This window comes from Camellia sinensis, chromosome 8 (assembly GCF_055761805.1).
Source record: "Camellia sinensis isolate YWXY chromosome 8, ASM5576180v1, whole genome shotgun sequence".
Taxonomy (NCBI): Eukaryota; Viridiplantae; Streptophyta; class Magnoliopsida; order Ericales; family Theaceae; genus Camellia; species Camellia sinensis.
In genome coordinates this window covers 28,013,782-28,034,738 of record NC_138968.1, presented here as the reverse complement: position 1 = coordinate 28,034,738, position 20,957 = coordinate 28,013,782, and the positions used below count along the sequence as shown (strand labels likewise).

Genomic DNA, 20,957 nt, shown 5'->3' with positions numbered 1-20,957 from the left:
AAAAAGATTCGGACAATCATATAGTCAAACACAAGTCCGTAGAGAGGGAGAAATGAGCAATATAACAAAAAATCTATAATGAGAAGTAAATTATCAATTTTTATATTTATATTATATATATATATATATAATGGAGAGAGATAAAACAGAGCATCACTTTTATGAACACCAAGGCAGAGAATAGAAATGGCTCTGATACCAAATGAAGTAACTGATACGATTCTTTAGTGCGGAATAAATGCTTGATATGAATCGCAATAATAGAAGAAACCAAATTGCTCAAGAATAATACCTCCAGCCATTGGTGCTGCTCACTTAGGAGACACTGGTTTAACAGTCTTCCAAACTCTGCTCACTCTAAATGATGGTGTAAGACTGAAGAGAATTAAGTCAGTGAGCTTGGGGACCAAAACCAAGTATTTATAGCCAAGCTTCCATCAAGCTTTTCGGTGGCTTCATGTTGCCACTGTTTCAGATTATCATGGGCACGTTCCAACTGCTCTATGAACGTGATGAAGATGCATAGAAGTTGAGGACCATTATCTAAAACAAATTTCCTGAAAGAAGGGGAAGTTTGACACCCGTTCTTATGAACGGTTTCCGTGAGAAGCGGTCAACATTCTCCCACTTGGTCCACACTTCTAAACTATTGTCTCAACTTAAACTTCATTGATAATCAGTATTTAAGTAATAAACACATGAATCATGGCAATAGGTCCTCTTATGACGAGTACTACCTTCCATGTATTACAATGCATTTATTTCTTAAATGTTATAATTTATGTGACAACAATTTCTTAATGAATGACCCCTACGTTCATTCTTGATCCAACATAGATGAATTTTTCTCAAACTTAAGGTGCACATAAAATAGAGAAAAAACATCACATTAAGTAAGAGTTTAATGAGAAAACATAGTTCGTACAATGAATGAACTACATAATGGAATCAAGTCCCATTGACATTACATGATCCTTGAATTTAGATGGTGGCATGCCCTTAGTCAAAGGATCAGCAATCATCAATTCAGTGCTGATGTGTTCAATGACCACTTTTCCTTCCTTAACATGTTCCCTTATGGCTAAGTACTTAATGTCGATATGCTTACTTCGACTACCACTTTTGTTATTCTTAGTCATAAAAACAGCAGCTGAATTGTCACAAAATATCCTCAATGGCCTGTGAATAGAATCTAAGATTCTAAGCCCCGAAATGAAACTCCTAATCCATACACCATTCGATGTAGCCTCAAAACAAGCCACGAACTCAGCTTCCATAGTGGAAGTAGCAATCAAGGACTGTTTGGAACTCCTCCATGAAATAGCTCCACCAGCCATCATAAAGATGTAACCTGATGTTGATTTACGTGAATCCATACAACCGGCAAAGTCTGAATCAGAATAACCAACTACTTCCAAACTGTCAGTCCGTCTGTAGGTAAGCATGTAGTCCTTGGTGCCTTGAAGGTACCGCATCACTTTCTTTGCAGCTCTCCAGTGGTCTAAACCTGGATTACTCTGATATCGTCCCATCATACCCACAGCAAAAGCTATGTCAGGTCTGGTGCAAACCTGAGCATACGTTAGACTTCCAATAGCTGAGGCATATGGGATGTTTTTCATTTGTTCCCTTTCCAAGTCATTCTTTGGGCATTGGTTCAAATTGAACCTATCACCCTTCACAATGGGAGCTACACTAGGTGCACAATCCTTCATTCGATATCTCTCTAAGACTTTGTTAATATAGGTTTCCTGAGACAGACCTAAGATGCCTTTACATCTGTCTCTATGGATCTTAATGCCAATGACATAAGATGCCTCACCCATATCTTTCATATCAAAATTCTTAGAAAGGAATTGTTTCACCTCATGTAATAACCCCATATTATTAGTTGCAAGTAGAATATCATCCACATATAAAACAAGAAAACATATCTTACTCCCACTGACCTTCTGGTATATACACTGATCCAAGACGTTTTCAACAAATCCAAATGAAGAAATAACACCATGAAACTTGTAATACCACTGGCGGGATGCTTGTTTTAAACCATAAATGGATTTATTGAGTTTGCAAACCAAGTGCTCACCATTACTAGAGGGGAATCCTTCTGGTTGTTTCATGTAAACCTCCTCCTCTAAATCACCATTAAGAAAAGCCGTTTTCACATCCATTTGGTGCAACTCCATGTCAAAATGTGCTACCAATGCCAAAATAATCCTTAAGGAATCTTTCTTAGATACAGGAGAGAATGTCTCCTTGTAGTCGATTCCTTCCTTTTGAGTGAATCCCTTAGCAACAAGTCTAGCTTTGTATCTCTTAATGTTGCCCAACGAGTCCCTTTTGGTCTTAAAGACCCATTTAGTTCCAATAGCTTTAGCTTCATTAGGCAACTCTACAAGGCTCCAGACATTGTTGTCCCTCATAGAATTCATTTCCTCTATCATAGCATTGTACCAATATTCGGACTCTTTGCAATTAATGGCTTGTGAAAAAGATTCAGGACAATCTTCAGTTTCTATATCATAGTCAGTTTCTTGTAGATACACTACATAGTCACTAGGAATAGCCGACTTCCTTGCTCTAGTAGATCTTCTTAATGTTGCACCAACATCTTCTTGGGGAGGATGTGGTTCAACTATTTGTTCAGAAATTGGTAATTCTTGAACTTGCTGATCTACTTGAATGATGTCAGCCGCTTGTGGAACTTCAATGATTGGTTGTTCAACACCAATTTGTACTGAAGGGGTGTTATGAACAACAATCATCCTATTATTTGAAGTGGAAGGTTGATTACCTGAATGATCATTTTCAGAAATTGTGTTCCTTGAATGATCCCTCCCACTAATCAAGTCATTCTCAAGAAATTTGGCATTCCTTGATTCCACAATCCTGGTGGTAAGAGTTGGACAATAAAATCTGTAACCCTTGGACCTTTCAGCATATCCAATGAAATGACCACTAATGGTCCTCGGATCCAATTTCTTTTCTTGTGGATTATAAATCCTCACTTCAGACGGGCATCCCCAAACACGTACATGCCTTAAACTCGGTTTCCAACCTTTGAATAACTCAAACGGTGTTTTAGGAACAGCTTTGGTTGGAACCCGGTTTAAGATGTATACAGCCGTCTTAAGTGCCTCAGTCCACAAGTTTTTAGGAAGATTGGAGCTACTCTGCATGCTCCGCACCATGTCCAATAATGTTCGGTTTCTTTTTTCAGCTACACCATTTTGATCCGGTGAACCAGGCATAGTGTATTGGGGAACAATCCCATTTTCTTGAAGAAACCTTGCAAAAGGACCAAGTGCTTGTCCATCTTCTGTATATCTACCATAGTATTCTCCACCTCGGTCTGACCTCACAATCTTAATTTGCTTACCGCATTGTTTCTCCACTTCAGCCTTGAAAACTTTAAAGGCATCTAATGCTTCATTCTTATTATGAAGCAAGTAGAGATACATGTATCGTGAATAGTCGTCAATGAATGAAATGAAGTATTTCTGACCATGTGAGTCCATGTCTGGACTACAAATGTCTGTATGTATGATTTCCAATATGTGAGAACTCCTTGTGGCACCTTTCGTAGACTTGTTGGTCAGCTTTCCCTTTATGCAGTCCACACAAGTTTCAAAACTAGTAAAGTCAAGAGTACTAAGTATTCCATCACTTACTAATCTTTTAATACGCTCAATGGAGATATGACCTAATCTCTGGTGCCATAATGTAATGGAATTCTCATTTATAACACATCTTTTTATACCGGTGTGAACATGCATAGCATTATGAGTGGCATCATTTTGTAAATCAATACAGAAAAGACCATCGCACAATGTACCAACTCCAACAATTTCAGATTTATAATCTAAACTGAAAGATGTATCTGAAAACTTAAAAGAGTATCCCAATGGTACAAGTTTAGAAACTGAAATTAAATTCCTAGAAAAACTAGGAATATAGAAAGTCTTTTCCAAAATTAATTCAAAACCACTACTTAAAACCAAATTGCATGTTCCTATAGCATCCACATGTGAACGCATCTTGTTTCCCGAATAGATGCTTTGTTCACTTCCCACCGGCTTCCTTAGGTTTCGCATACCCTGCAAGGAATTCGAAACATGGATTGTAGAACCAGAATCAATCCACCAAGTATTATAAACATTATCAACCATATTGGATTCATAACAAACTAAAGAGAGTTGATTACCTTTCTTCTCAAGCCATTTCTGGAATTTGGGACAATCCTTCTTAACATGTCCCTTCTTTTTACAAAAGAAACACACTGGATCTTTCTTTATGTCAGCTTGTGGAGCCAACCTCTCTTTCCCTTTCTTATTGGCCTTAGCTTTATTCTTTCCCTGCGTAGTCAGCATTGCACTCTCTCCCGTCTCCATAATCAATCTCCCTTCCTCTTGAACACACATGGTCATTAGTTCATTAATAGACCATTTATCCTTATGTGTGTTGTAAGAGATTTTGAAAGGACTGTATTGAGGTGGGAGAGTATTCAAAATATAGTGCACGAGAAAAGAATCCGAAATATCAACCTCCAGTTTCTTAAGTTGGGCTGCAGTGTCCCTCATCTGCATGATGTGCTCACGCACACCCCTCACATTGTCAAGCTTTGTGGAACAAAACTTCATAATTAGGGTGCTTGCAAGCGCCTTATCTGAAGTGACGAATTGCTCATCAATGGCCTTGAGTAAATCACGGACTTTGGTATGCTGATCGACTGAACCACGAATACCAGTAGAGATTTTGGTTTTTATGAACATAACAATGAGTCGATTGGATCGCTCCCAATGTTCATAAAGAGCAATATCAGCTTCAGTGCTGGTATTAGTAACTGCAGGTGGTTCATCTTTCCTTATAGCATAATCAATGTCCATCCACCCTAAATGAAGTAAAACCCTCTCTTTCCACATTTTAAAGTTGTCACCCTTAAGTTCGGGAATGTCACAACCGACATCAGAAATTTTAACAGGTTGGCTAGCTGCATAAATTTAAATATACATGCTTACATTAAAATAAGGTATAAATGAAGGTCATGATCTACCAATGTGAATCATGCTATAGAAATAAAAATTGAATCTAATGACATATAAAATTGCCTGTGGACTAAAATTTTAATTCAAGTAGATTCAATTATTCTTTATGATATATAGTATCACAAATTGAACTTTATGATAAAACTATCAAATTATTTACTGAATTCATAATTCATGTGGGTAATTTATGAATAACTTGATATTTTATCCTAATAAATAATAATAAAAATTCCTGTGGGATAAAATTTATTATATCAATTACAATTAATGTCTAATATTCTTTATGTGATCCTTATCAATATATATATATAATTTTATTTAATTAAAGATGCTGTGGCTATTCTCTAATTAATTAAAGATTATATAGATCACTAGACATTATCAAATTAAACAAGCAAGGACTTAATAACAGAAAAGGAACAAAAATAAAAGGAACAAAACTGGGTGGCAGACCCAATTTTTTTTTTTTTTATTATTATTATAGGTATTTATATTATATATATATATATATATATAATGGAGAGAGATAAAACAGAGCATCACTTTTATGAACACCAAGGCAGAGAATAGAAATGGCTCTGATACCAAATGAAGTAACTGATACGATTCTTTAGTGCGGAATAAATGCTTGATATGAATCGCAATAATAGAAGAAACCAAATTGCTCAAGAATAATACCTCCAGCCATTGGTGCTGCTCACTTAGGAGACACTGGTTTAACAGTCTTCCAAACTCTGCTCACTCTAAATGATGGTGTAAGACTGAAGAGAATTAAGTCAGTGAGCTTGGGGACCAAAACCAAGTATTTATAGCCAAGCTTCCATCAAGCTTTTCGGTGGCTCCATGTTGCCACTGTTTCAGATTATCATGGGCACGTTCCAACTGCTCTATGAACGTGATGAAGATGCATAGAAGTTGAGGACCATTATCTAAAACAAATTTCCTGAAAGAAGGGGAAGTTTGACACCCGTTCTTATGAACGGTTTCCGTGAGAAGCGGTCAACATCATATAGTCAAACACAAGTCCGTAGAGAGGGAGAAATGAGCAATATAACAAAAAATCTATAATGAGAAGTAAATTATCAATTTTTATATTTAACAAAAATTGGTCCCCTAACTTCTAAAAGAAGTATGGGCACTCAAGCTGTAAATTTAATTTCAAAATTTTTAGGGCAATCACTTCAAATTCTATTCCTTTAGGGCTAAAAGAATAAAACAATTTGAAATATCATATTACCCTATCTATTTGTATATTTATCCATTGTCCACCTTTTTATTCATATCATCTATCTATCTATCTATTTGTCCAAGTATTATCTATCTATCTACTTATTTGTCTATGTGTCAAACTCTATTTGTCCACGATTTACCTATTTGCTCACCTAATTTCCATATCACCACCACCACCTGTCAGTGCCTCTACTGCGATTAGGGATGGCAATTTGAACCCGACCCGATGGGGACCCAGCCTCCGACCTCGATTAGAACTGTTTTTTCCTGAAAAACACCCCTGACAAACGGGGATGGTATTCAAAAATGAATCCTCAATAATTTTCAAGCCGGGGACGGTGATTCGTTCCCCAACCTCAAACCTAGCCCATCTCCGTCCCCGTTTCCCTCGAATACTATTATACCCCTCTATCCATTCATATATATACCCATCTCTCTCTCTCTCTCTCTCTCTCTCTCTCTCTCTCTCTCTTTACTCTTTGTCACCGCCGATCACCATCGTCCCTCTATCGTCTAAGCTCTGTCGCTTCTGTCGCCTCACCAACACTGGCGTGAGATCTGTTGGAACAATCTTCTGTGTAAAAAAATAAATTGAAACTAAATCAAACAAAATAAAATAAATAACTTACAAAATTTATTTTACCGAATCGAATGAATAATAAAAGATCAAGTCGAGTGTGTGACACTCTGTCTTTAAGACAGATTCGCCCCGCTATGGTACTTACAAACTAATGACGTCTATCTTCCAAGATACAATAATTTTCACAAATTTATAATAGCACTCCAAATAAATTTGTCCAGTGAACTAGAACTTGTGTTCTATACTCTCTTTAATTTTTTTCTAAAAAAACTAATATGAAGAATATATGCAACAGAGCAGAAAATTGGACAGCACAAAAGTAATTTTCAGACTTTTTTTTCAAATGAGAATGACTGCTGGAAATGGCAGTATTTATAGACAACATAAATTGCCGAACAGGTTTAATTTTGAACCGAACAAGTGTAAAATTGAATTGAACAGGTGCTGGATAGATCTGAAACTGTTTTGAACAGATCTGCAAACTGTTTGGTAGTTTTAAAAATGCTCGGACCTGCTGGGCAGTTTTTCCCAATCTGTTGGACAGTTTGAACCTGTTGAACTGCTAGAAAATGGACAGAAAATTAAATTCTATTTTGGTACAAAATTTGAATTCAATTTCATTAAGAATTTTGGAAAAAATTCAAATAAATTTTCTCCAAAAAATTAATATTAGAACCGACCAGACCCACAACCCCACCTGGCGGCAACGCGCGCATATGTGGTGGTTTGAGCTAAGGTTTCATTTGTCCATAACTCTTTCCACTCAATTTTGGGCTCAAAGTTGGCCCAAAATAAGCCTTATAAAACAAATTTTTCCAACAAGATCTTTGTCCTCCTTCTAAGCTCCAGCTCCACCATCCTCCTCCTAACCTCCATCCAAATCCACCGCCATATTCTCCATATCCATCTTCTCCATCAACATCTACGTCATCTCTATTAGAAAAATAGTTTAATATAGGCATATTTTTTAGCCCAAATTTGAGTGGGCCCCAAACGTCTTTTGGGGTGGATCCGAAGAGGTGAAGTGTTTGGGGGTGGGTTCAAAGAGGTGAAGTGTTCCTTACCGCTTGGCAAGTCACACGGTGAAGACGGAACGTCAAAACCATTTTATGAGTGAATGGGAAATTGACGTCGTTTTCGGGTCTAACATTAATTTTTTAGATAAAATTCATTTGAATTTTTTCAATAAAAATTATTGTGGGAATTTAATTTAAATCTAAATTCAAATTTTGGGTTCCTAAGTGGTTTCCTAAAGTTTGTACCTCTTCCTCTATTGATTAAACTATTCAAATAGTTTTAAAAAAACTTTTCCACCATTGGCTTTATTGATTAAACTATTCAAATAGCTTAATAATAAAATTCCAACAGTTTTAAAACTGTGCCACCAACGGATCTTTTTCAAACAGTTTGAAAAATTGATCTTTGCAACGGTCAGATCACTATTCAACAGTTATCTGTTTGAATAGTGTGTGCACCTATTCACTTCAATTTGGTACCTGTTCGGGGTCAGGTTTCTGCCTATAAATTTAGACCATTTTTTGCAGTCTTAAAGACGAAAAAAAAATATGTCTGAATTTTATTTCTCTTGCTGTCCAGATTTTTCTATTTGCATTAATTCTTCATATTAGTTTTAGAATAAGTTTTCAGAGAGTTAGAACACAGGTTAGGTTTGGTTCGCTGTACAATTTGTTTTGGAGTGCTACTACAAATTGGTTAAGATCATTGTATCCTGGGAGATAGACGCCACTCAATCGTAAGCACCGTAGCGGGGCGAATTTGTCTTAAGGACAGAGTGTCACACACTCGACTTAGTCTTTTAATTTTGAATTCGGTTCGATAAATAAATTCGATACGTTATTTATTTATTTGTTCGATTTTGTTTCAATTTATTTTATTTACACAGAAGATTGTTCCATCAATCTTAAGACAGAATCAAATTATTCTGTTTACAGAATTTTTCATTTGTTTCCTTTTCTCTTTCTTCTTTTAAGAAAATTATTTTCTGTGGATTTACAAAATAATATTCTGGTTGGAAAAATAAATAGTGATTATATGCTATTTGACAGATAGTAGTAATATACTGCCTATTTTATTTGACAACTAGTAGTAATATATTTGTGTTATTAACAATTCAGAATATATTTTTGTGAAATTTTTTCAAAAATTAATTTTGGTTTTTAGAAATTATTTTCTGAGTTTTCATTAATTAAAATTATGTTTCAGTATTTTAATTATTGAAGTGAAACAGAAATTTAATTTTTTGTGTGGAATTAATTTGGCTAAATAAAATTTTTATTTTATTTCCAAATTAATTGAAAAATAAAAGTTACTTTCTTGTTTCTTTTATTTTTAACAGAATTTAATTATGTGAATTTGGATTAATTTTCTGTGTAGTATAAATTCTAATTATAATTTTGTTTTATAATTTAGAATTAATGGCTTCTGAAACAAATGTCAAACAAATACTACTGTGGTGGCTGCAATGACGCCAACCCCCTCTCCTGTTGTGATTGTACTGGTAAATCACGGTGAAAAGCCAGAGAAGTTCTTAGGAACTGATTTTAAAAGATGGCAACAGAAAATGTTGTTCTATCTTACAACTCTGAACCTGGCTCGTTTCCTCCGTGAGGATGCTTCTATTTTGAAAGAGGATGAAACCGACCGGCAAATGGTTACTGCGGTTGATGCCTGGAAACATGCCAATTTCCTTTGCCGGAACTACATCTTGAACGGACTTGACAACATATTATACAACGTCTACAGTCCTATCAAGACAACAAAGGAACTTTGGGAGTCTTTGGAGAAAAAGATCTCCAACTCATTCTGCATGACATTCACGCAGAAGGCATGTCTCTCAGTAAATCCTTCCAAGTTGCAGCCTTAATTGAAAAATTACCACAAGGCTGGAAGGAATTCAAGAACTACCTCAAACACAAGCGCAAAGAAATGTCTATGGAAGAATTAATTGTGCGTTTGAGGATTGAAGAGGACAACCGCAATTCTAAAAAGCGAGCTGGTAAGCATCCTATGGAGTCTAAGGCAAATGTGGTGAAACATGCTTAAAAAATCAAGAAATGAAAGTCTTCTGGAGAAAGTTTATCACAAGGCTCTAAGGGGGGGGGGGGGAATAAAAAGTACAAGTTTAATGGTAAATGTTACATCTGTGACAAAGAGGGATATCGGGCCAAAGATTGCCGTAGCAAAGGCAAAAGAAAAAGAAGAACAAGCAAGAAGCCTGCTCAAGCCCATATGACCGAAGTGGACGATATTTCCAACGGTGTAGATGACATCAATCTTTCTGCAGTTGTTTCCGAGGCAAATCTTGTTGGAAATCCTAAAGAATGATGGGTGGACACTAGTGCTACTCGTCATATCTGTGCCGACAAAAAGATGTTTACATCTTATTCTACAGTGGATAATGGTGAACAACTTTTTATGGACAACTCCTCAACTTCCAAAGTTGAAGGACAAGGGAAGATTGTTCTCAAGATGACATCTGGAAAAGAACTCACTCTCAACAATGTGCTATATGTACCGGACATTCGCAAGAATCTTGTTTCCGGATCTTTGTTAAGTAAGAATGGGTTTAGGCTAGTGTTTGAGAGTGATAAATTTGTACTTACTAAGAATGGGATGTATGTAGAAAAAGGTTACATGTCTGATGGCTTTTTCAAGATGAATGTAATGACCGTTGTACTCTCAGTTATTAATAAAATACATATTCTTCTTACTTGCTTGAGTCTTCAAATTTATGGTATGGTAGACTAGGACATGTTAATTATGGATCTTTACGTAGATTAATTAATATGGAATGTTTACCTAAATTTGACATTGATTCAAATCATAAATGTGAAATTTGTATTGAGGCAAAATTATCTAAAACTCCTTTTCATTCAAATGAAAGAAGTACGGAACCACTTGAATTAATTCATAGTGACATTTGTGATTTTAAATCAATTCAAACTAGAGGTGGGAAAAAATATTTTATTACTTTTATAGATGACTATACTAGATATAGTTATGTTTATTTAATTCGAGCCAAGGATAAAGTTTTGGAAACTTTTATTCAATATAAGAATGACGCTGAAAATCAATTTGGTAAGAAAATCAAGAAACTTAGAAGTGATAGAGGTGGTGAATATGAATCACCTTTTGGTGAGTTTTGTAAAGAACATGGAATAATTCATCAAACCATCACTCCTTACTCACCTCAGCAAAATGGAATTGCTGAAAGAAAAAATATGATTTTAAAAGAAATGATGAATGCCATGTTAATCAGTTCTGGATTACCTCAGAACTTGTAGGGGGAAACAATACTTTCTGCTAATTATATTTTAAATAAAGTACCCCGAAAGAAAGTGAATCAAACACCTTATGAATTGTGGCATGGAAGAGTACCATCCTACAAATACTTAAAAGTGTGAGGGTGTTTGGCTAAAGTGGCTATACCTAGTCCTAAAAAGACTAAGATAGGTCTTAAGACCATTGATTACATTTTCATTGGTTATGCTAAGAATAGTAGTGCATATCGATTTTTGATTCCTAAATCAGAACATTCCGAAATGTATGTAAATATTATTATTGAATCTCGAAATGCATCTTTCTTTGAACATATATTTCCACATAAGAATGGACAAGAGACTAGTAGTAATAAAAGATCTCATGATGCTATTACTAGTCAGGATCAAGAACATGAACTTGATCAAGAGCAAGAGCTAGATCAAAATGAAGAAGAGGAACTTAGGCATAGTAAACGTGCTAGAACCTCAAAATCTTTTGGTCTAGATTTTCTAATATTTTTGTTAGAAAATGAGCCTTTAACTTTCAAAGAGGCTATGTCCAGTTCTGAGGCTCCTTTATGGAAAGAAGCTGTCAATAGTGAAGTTGAATCCATCTTACGAAATCACACTTGAGAATTAATGGACTTACCACCAGGTTGTAAACCTCTTGGATATAAGTGGATTTTCAAAAGGAAAATGAAAGCGGATGGATCAATTGACAAATACAAGGCAAGACTTGTGGTCAAAGGATTTAAACAAAAAGAAGGTCTAGATTATTTTGACACATACTCACCGGTTACTAGAATAACATCCATTAGAATGCTAATTGTCATTGCATCTCTATACAATCTAGAAATTCATCAAATGGATGTAAAAATCGCTTTCTTAAATAGTGAGTTAAATGAATAAATTTACATGGAACAACCAGAAGGTTTTTCTGTTCCAGGAAAAGAAAAGAAAGTGTGTAAATTGGTTAAATCATTATATGGTTTAAAACAAGTGCCAAAGCAATGACATGAGAAATTTGACAAGGCAATAATGTCAAATGGATTTAAAATTAATGAGTGTGACAAATGTGTTTCTATTAAAAACACAGACAAAGGTTATGTCATTGTATGTCTTTATGTAGATGATATAGTCATCATAGGTAGTAATAATGATATGATTAAAACTACTAAGAAAATGTTGAATAAACATTTTGACATGAAGGACATGGGCATTGCTGATGTAATTCTTGGTATGAAAATTATCAAAACACCAGAAGGATATGCTTTGTCACAATCTCATTACATTGAGAAAATACTTGACAAATTCAGGAAAGATGATGATCATCTTGCTAGAACACCTGTAGATGTTAATTTGTATCTTTCTAAGAATGTACAGGAAAGTATTTCTCAATTAGAGTATGCCCAAATTATTGGAAGCTTAATATACTTGATGAACTGCACTCGCCCGGATATAGCTTATACAGTAAGTAAATTAAGTAGATATACGAGTAACCCGGGAGTAGAACATTGGAAAGCAATTATCAGGGTTCTATGATATCTCCGATTTACTTGTAACATTGGGCTTAATTATACTAGATATCCAGCAGTACTTGAAGGATACTGTGATGCAAATTGGATATTGGATACTAGAGACTCAAAGTCCACCAGTGAGTATGTCTTTACTCTTGGTGGGGCGGCTGTATCTTGGAAATCTTCCAAATAGACTTGTATTACTAGGTCTACTATGGAATCAGAATTCATAACTTTAGACAAAGTTGGGGAAGAGGCAGAATGGCTTCGTCACTTCCTTGAAGATATTCCAATATGGCCAAAATCAGTGCCTGCTATATGCATACATTGCGATAGTTAATCAGCAATAGATAAAGCACAGAGTCATATGTATAACGGTAAGTCTAGACACATTCGTCGTCGACATAATACCGTAAGACAACTACTCTCTAATGGAATTATTTCCATTGAATATATGAAGTCTAAAGACAACATAGTGGATCCACTAACCAAAGGGTTAGCAAGAGAGTTAGTTGAGAATTCATCGAGGGGAATGAGACTTAAGCCTATTCAATAAGAGTTACCACAACGGCAACCCAACCTAGTTGACTGGAGATCCCAAGATCTAGGTTCAAAGGGACAACCGAGTTGTGTATGACTCAGAAGGGTCACTGGGGAGTTAAACTCCTACCAATTTCTATGATGAAATAGTGATGATTGCAGAGTTTTAGGTTAAGTAATACTTTTAATTATTCTTATATCTAGGTATACCTAGTGGAGTATGGCAGGATACTCTTCATAAGAATCACCTATATGAGTGTGAACTGGGCCGGTTCTATGAGATTTGTGAAGGGCTACAATTCTCTAGAGCACTCATAAAAGACCAAGTTGTTCAGGGCCAAAATGAAAACAATAGTGATAACTAAACTGCGTCTGGGAAAATATTGTGTGAGTTCTATTGTCTTGGTTTACACAAACGGCTGAACAGTTCAAGACATCATGTTTATTAGTTAGCTAGTAAATCCAATAGTGTCTCACAAGGGAAGGTTCAAAGCCAAAAGCTACCTATCCTTTGCAGAATATTTCCAATTTCTGTACTCTCTGTAATTAGATCATGTTGTTGCATTTTCTCTCCGTCAAATTCCATTCATGTGGGGGATTGTTGGAAAAATGGTTTAATATAGGCATATTTTTTAGCCCAAATTTGAGTGGGCCCCAAACGTCTTTTGGGGTGGGTCTGAAGAGGTGAAGTGTTCCTTGCCGCGTGGCAAGTCACACGGTGAAAACAGAACGTCAAAACCATTTATAAGTGAATAAGAAATTGACGTCGTTTTCAGGTCTAACATTAATTTTTTAGATAAAATTCATTTGAATTTTTTCAATAAAAATTATTGTGGGAATTTAATTTAAATCTAAATTCAAATTTTGGGTTCATTAGTGATTTCCTAAAGTTTGTACCTCTTCATTTATTGATTAAACTATTCAAATAGTTTAATATTTATATTCCAAACAGTTTTAAAAGTTTTTTTCCACCATTGGCTTTATTGATTAAACTATTCAAATAGTTTAATAATAAAATTCCAACAGTTTTAAAACTGTGCCACCAACGGATTTTTTTCAATCAGTTTGAAAAATTAATCTTTGCAACGATCAAATCACTATTCAACAGTTATCTGTTTGAATAGTGTGTGCACCTATTCACTTCAATTTGGTACTTGTTCGGGGTCAGGTTTTTGCCTATAAATTCAGACCATTTTCTGCAGTCTTAAAGACGGAAAAAAAAATCTGTCTGAATTTTATTTCTCTTGCTGTCCAGATTTTTCTATTTGCATTAATTCTTCATATTAGTTTTAGAATAAGTTTTCAGAGAGTTAGAACACAGGTTTGGTTCGCCGTACAATTTGTTTTGGAGTGCTACTACAAATTGGTTAAGATCATTTTATCCTGGGAGATAGACGCCACTCAACCATAAGCACCGTAGCAGGGCGAATCTGTCTTAAGGATAGAGTGTCACACACTCAACTTGGTTTTTTAATTTTTAATTCGGTTCGATAAATAAATTCAGTACGTTATTTATTTATTTGTTCTATTTTATTTCAATTTATTTTATTTACACAGAAGATTGTTCCAACAGTCTCTGCTGCCGCCAGCGAGGGAAAAAGAAGAGATAGAAGCCGATCTCCACCACCACGACATCAAGATCTCCAAATCTACTCCAAGGACCTCAGATCTCTACCACCACGACATCGAGGTCTCCACCACCACAACATTGAGATCTCCAGATCCACCGCCATATTCTTTCAAGTAAATTCAGTTGCAATTTTTTTTAGTGTTTGTTATACAGATAAACATGTTTAGCTATACAAATATTAAAAATATATTTTTATATATTCCAGAATTGGAAGTGGTCAGTTTTTTGGACTGTATTGTCATTTGTTTGTTGTCAATACATAAAAGCTTGTTTTTTTGGGGTTTAAGCATCTCACACTGCCATTGGTATTGTGTTGTATCATTGACTGAGTCACTGGAAGTGTTTACTGCTTTATCAATTTTGAATGGAATTTTTATTTGTGGATTCATTCTGCTTTATCAATATTATTTTTATTTGTCTCAAAAAAATAAAAATAAAATGGGATATGCAAAATTCAAAAAAAAAAAATCGGGGATTTTTTAGGGTCGAGGAAACCCGATCCCCGTTAGGGGGCGGGGACGAGGGCGGAGGCGAGGGGTGATGGGTTCACCGCCGGGGATCGGGGGAGGAGGCGGAGATTTTTTTTACCTTTGGGAATCGGGGACGGAGAGTGTAATCGCTGGCCCTACCCCGGCCGTTGCCATTCCTAACCACGATCATTTTTGATGATTTTTTCGGCCATTTTTTCAGTGACTTTTTTGACACTAGCAGTGGTCCAATGGTTATCTAGCAGCAATAGCGTAAAAATGGAGGGAAAAAAATTTAAAACGTAATTTATTTTTTTTACCAAATAATTTCATTAATCATGTCTGTCTCTATTAAAATTCAATTATCAAACCTAACGTCTTTTTGGGTGAATTATAAAAATAGACTTATTACTAATAAACTCTATTAAGTATAGAGGATACCATCATTGTTTAGTTTAAAAACAGGAAAAACAAAACAAAACAAAATGTAAACGAACATATTATTATATATGTTGGTGACCCAAACACTGATACACTTTCATACCTGATTCCTCGCAATGGGCCCATGTTGAATCCTTCAGTCATTTGGTGAGTAGTCCCTCAAATTTCAGGGCCCTTTTTTTTTTTTTTTGGTGTCTAATTAAGAAATTTTGAACTGCTTTTTTAATTTTAAATTTGAGTAAAATTTTGTGAAATAAAGTGTAATCCCCCCCCCCCCCCCCTTCCTTTTTTTGCATATCCCTACTTAAATTTAAAATTCAAACACAATCTAAAAGAATATTATTATAGCATTTCATTTATTTGTTTATTGTTTTTATTATCAAAGAAAAAGAGTTATATTGAAAGGATCATCACAAAATAAAAATGTAACAAAAAGTTAAGGAAAGAATGACATCATTGGTGAAAAAGCATTATTCCAACTAAGTTATCACATAAAATTAGTAAAACTATTTTAGTTGCCCACTCTTACACACTCTTAATTGAAAGATCATAGGGTCACTTGTTCGATTGTTTGTTTTTCATTTTTGATAACCAAGTGTGTGTGACTTGTTTCTTTAGTCTTTGTTTTGTATTGTTGGTTTTGTGCTTGTAAATATTTATTGTTTGGATTTGTTTATAATTGTCTAATTTAAAGTAATTATTTTATATTTATAAATAATAATATGTAATTTTCACCTATAATTGAACACCCCCCAACCCCCCCCCCCAAAAAAAAAAAAAAAAATCTAACTTGGCACAAAATCCCAACCAATCACAAGCTGGATCCAAGGAGGGGCAATCAGCAACAACAAAAAGATCCGAAATCAAATTATATATTTATTTATTTATTTATTTTTAATTTGAATTTAAATCCAAACCACCCAAAGTCGAGTTTTTTTTTTTTTGGAATATTCTAAAAAATATGTATATATATTAGAAAATTGACCTACTTTTCAAACTATTTAAAAAACTAATTCACTTTTGAAAGCGCATTTTAAATATGTAATTTCAACTTAAAATTGCATGTTCAAAATACGATTTTAGATCGACATGGATGACGATGAGCTGATATGGCATGTTGAAATCCCACGTTAAAAATGCAATTTCAAATTGGCATGGTTCACTACAACAAAATGTACCTTTGGAGACTAAAATTAGCGACTAAAAAAAATTTAGTTGCCAAAAGTTGTGGAATTGGCGACCAAAAATTTTTTTAATTAGCAAAAGTACAATATTTAGCTACTAATTTTTTTTAGTTGGGGTATATTGCTTATGGGCGACTAAAAAAAATTTAGTCGCTAAAAATAAAAGAATTAGCAACAAAAAAAATATTTTAGCCACTGTATATTGAGTTTTAGCTACTAAAACAACTTAGTCGCCAAATGTAAAATAAAAAATTATTTTTTTATCTTTGGCGACAAAAAATATTTTAGTCACCGTATATTGAGTTTTGACTAGTAAAACAATTTAGTCCCTGAATGTAAAATAAAAAATTATTTTTAATCTTTGGCGACTAAAAGTTTGGTTACGAAAAATATATTTTTAACGACAAAAAAATATTTTAGTCACCGCATATTGAGTTTTAGCTACTAAAATAATTTGGTCGCCAAATGTAAAATAAAAAATTATTCTTTTATCTTTGGCAACCAAAATTTTAGTCGCCAAAAACATATTTTCAGTGACAAAGTAATATTTTAGTCGCCAAAAAACTAAAATATTTGGAGGGATACATTTCAAATTTTGGAGGGATTTATAAAATTAATTTGCGACGAACAATATTTAGTCGCTAATGATATATGTGGTTTCCAAACCCAAACCAGCTCCTCTGTCTCTCTCTCTTCAGCGTCTCTCTCTCTCCCTCCCTCTCCGTTGCTCCTCTTCCCTCCCCCGCAGTCGCCAGCAACCGGAGCACCGATTCACCTCGTTGTTGGTCACCGTCGCCTGAGATCCATCACCCAAGGAAGCTCGATTGGCGGCTCCTCCCTCGCAGCTCCTCGCATTGCAAGGTTTTTATATCTTCCTCTCTCTAATCGACTGATATATATATATATATATAATAATCTCTACACCGATTATTGCTTAAACGTATCGATCTAATCCATTGATCTTCCTCTCTCTAATCTGTAATTATAGTCAGCTTCTTACTTTCCAATAATAGAACTCAAATTCTTACTGTGAGAAGCAATCCACTAATAATAGAACAATTACAATGGTGAAACAAATACAACTCCTCACTGTGCATATATATCACACTGTGTATCCCACTCTCATTTAACAGAACACGTCCCAACTATATAGATACACATGCACTGTTTTTTTTTTTTTTTTTTTTTTTTTTTTCTCACTCTTCCAACGGTTTAACCCATCCCATAAATGTAGGGATGATGATAGAGATTTTGATATTTGAATTTTTTGTTTTTGTATTGTCTTAGTGTTTGTTATTGCATTCACAAATTACGCACACCATCTGTTTGACAATATGTCCATAAGAGTCAAACAAGTGGGTTCAAGTGAGTGTTCATCGACTTTGATCTCTCTTTGATTCTGTGTTTCTCCCTCTCTATTTTGGTGTCCGAGCTCAATCAATTCATTTGAATTGGGAATTGGTGTGTTATGTTCTGTTAGATGTTTGATTTGGGTTTTGTTAGTTTTATATCAGTGTTTAGCTTGATTTTGATATGGGTTGTTTGCTTCTGTACTAAATAATTGATTTAATGTTTCTATGAACTCATAACTTCATTTATTATGACCTAAGAACATTTTTGTAATATTTGGTAAAATTAAGGGCTTTCTGAGTTGAAAACATAGTGTGTCAAACACTATTAACATTAACAACAACAACTTGCCCAAAAACAATTGGAGCAGAAGAGTGAGCGACTAAAGAAGCCCCCATATTTGTGTAAAAATTTTACATACAGCAAATCAGTTAAATAATAACCAGATGTCCCGCTTCCATCTCCATACTAAAATGAATCACCACACTGATTTCTCTGTGAAGAGCAGTCAGCAGCTGCAGCTTGAACTACAAACGCACATATTGGGTTAGAGCAAAAAACAAGAGACGCAGTTGATGAACTAATTACGCTGTGATGGATGAACTCCACCCGTCCTAAACTGAATAAATAAATAAATAAATAAGCGGAGAATAAATAATAAATAAGTCAATAAAGATAATAAAACTTTTTAGGAGTGTAATATGGGGAGGCGATATTGGTTATAATAATTGCATATGTGAAGTTATAATTCTGTCAATTGTTGGTATTTCTGTATTTCTCATGCTGCTAGGCAAGATTTAAGCCTAGGGCCCTAATCAATCTATACCCCACTGGTTGATGACCTGAGCCAAGACCTTAAAACTGTTTTCTTCTCTGTTCTATGTATATCAGTATTTGCAGCTCGTTTTGTTTTATTTTTATTTGGACAATGCATGTGATCATATTGTCTGCCCCCACCAAACTCTTAAACAAGCTTTTACTGACTTTGTTTATGAACAGATATCCAGCAGCAAAATCAACAAGACTGTGAACAGGAAATAGAGGAAATTAAGAGGGAATCAGGTCTGGTAACATTACACCAGATGCTTCAAATATCAGGTTCTCAGATGAGGTACTTGATGAGCAAAAGCATGCCATCAGGATTGCTGATGAGAAGGTTGCTTTGGCTGTTCAAGCATATGAGTTGGTACAAAACATGGCACTCTGTCATTCCGTCTCTGCTAAGTGACCACATTTGTTATAATGATGATTAGCATATGTGGTGGTTCCATAATTCTTAGCTTTTTTTTTCATTTTTTTAATTCATTGATTGTTAGAGGCTAAAATATCTTAGTGGATATCTTGTTCCTGAATTTCCTTTCGACTCAACTCAACAAGCTTTAACCCCATTTTCTGTAGGTTGGCTACATGGATTGGTCATTAGTTGGCATTATTCAAAGCCACATCCCAATTACTTGAGTTCAGTTTCTTATTTTTTTGACTGGATGGTAGTTTTGAAGCCTAGCTGGTATTTGGGTGGCATCCCAATTAACCTAGGGTTGACCCCTTAGTACCTCTTGAATATAATCTTTAGAGTTAAAAAAAAAAAAAAAGAAAAAAAAAGAAGGGTTAAAAAATGGCGAATAAATTGGAATAATATAAGATTTCCCGAACCTCTTGCCTTTTGTTCTTTTTTGCCACAACTTAGGAAAAAGTATTTCTTACAATCTGTTTATACATAAAATGCACAAATGCTCCCCTAAGAAATACACATAATTGTAATACATGTAATCACTCCCACTTCAGTGAAATTAATGTGCTCATGTTTGCTATATTGCAGAGGAATCTGAGACGGACAGTGAGGAATCTGATGTTAGTGGTTTTGATGGGGATGACACGTCTTGGATTTCTTGGTTTTGCAATTTGCGAGGAAATGAATTTTTTTGTGAAGTTGATGATGAATACATCCAAGATGGTTTTAATCTTTGTGGGTTAAGCAGCCTAGTTCCATATTATGATTATGCACTGGATCTAATTCTAGATGTTGAATCCTCTCATGGTAAGTATTTCAATATGTTCGAGTCAAATTACTTTCAAACTACGTATGTCCAAAGTATAGTCTTTGGCAGATATGGATACTACAGTTCAGTTTCCTCTTTGATATTATATATACATATATTTAGATCTAACCAATTTTATGACAGATAATTAGAGCAAACAACTTGGGGATTTAGAGCAATAAAGATATCACTCCAAAATAATACAAAGAAGTTTGAATTTCAGGTTGGGTGTCTCGGCTTATGGACATCATTATCAACTCACTTTACAACAATAAAGATATCTTCTTTAGGGAATATATTTGGCATGGTAGTGAATATATTTGTGTATGGAGGACATGTTTTGATATGATTCTCTGTTTTGTATGAAATAATATTATTATTTTAGGTTGGAATATACTTAATTTGTATAAAATTTGACATTGAAAGTTATTCCTGTTTGGATGGTTGGAAGTGAAATGGATGCAAATTGCAGAATGATTGATAATATATGTATTGTTTTGTTTATATATATGATACAAGTTGCATGGAACACATACATGTTATGGACAAATTAATTAAAAAATAAAATAAAATCATGTTTTTGGCGACTAAACAATTAGTGGCCAAAAATGAAGTAAATATTTTTAGCGACTAAATAGTTAGTAGCTAAAA

The 20,957-nt window shown here is 34.6% G+C and overlaps 1 long non-coding RNA gene across 1 annotated transcript; it reads left to right on the top strand.

Moving 5' to 3' along the window:
- Positions 1–17,579: 17,579 nt before the first annotated feature.
- LOC145796869 (uncharacterized) lies at positions 17,580–20,735 on the top strand. The gene is made up of 4 exons (XR_014337502.1): positions 17,580–17,778; positions 19,267–19,453; positions 20,087–20,305; positions 20,451–20,735. It is a non-coding gene; the product is annotated as an uncharacterized LOC145796869 (long non-coding RNA).
- Positions 20,736–20,957: the final 222 nt, after the last annotated feature.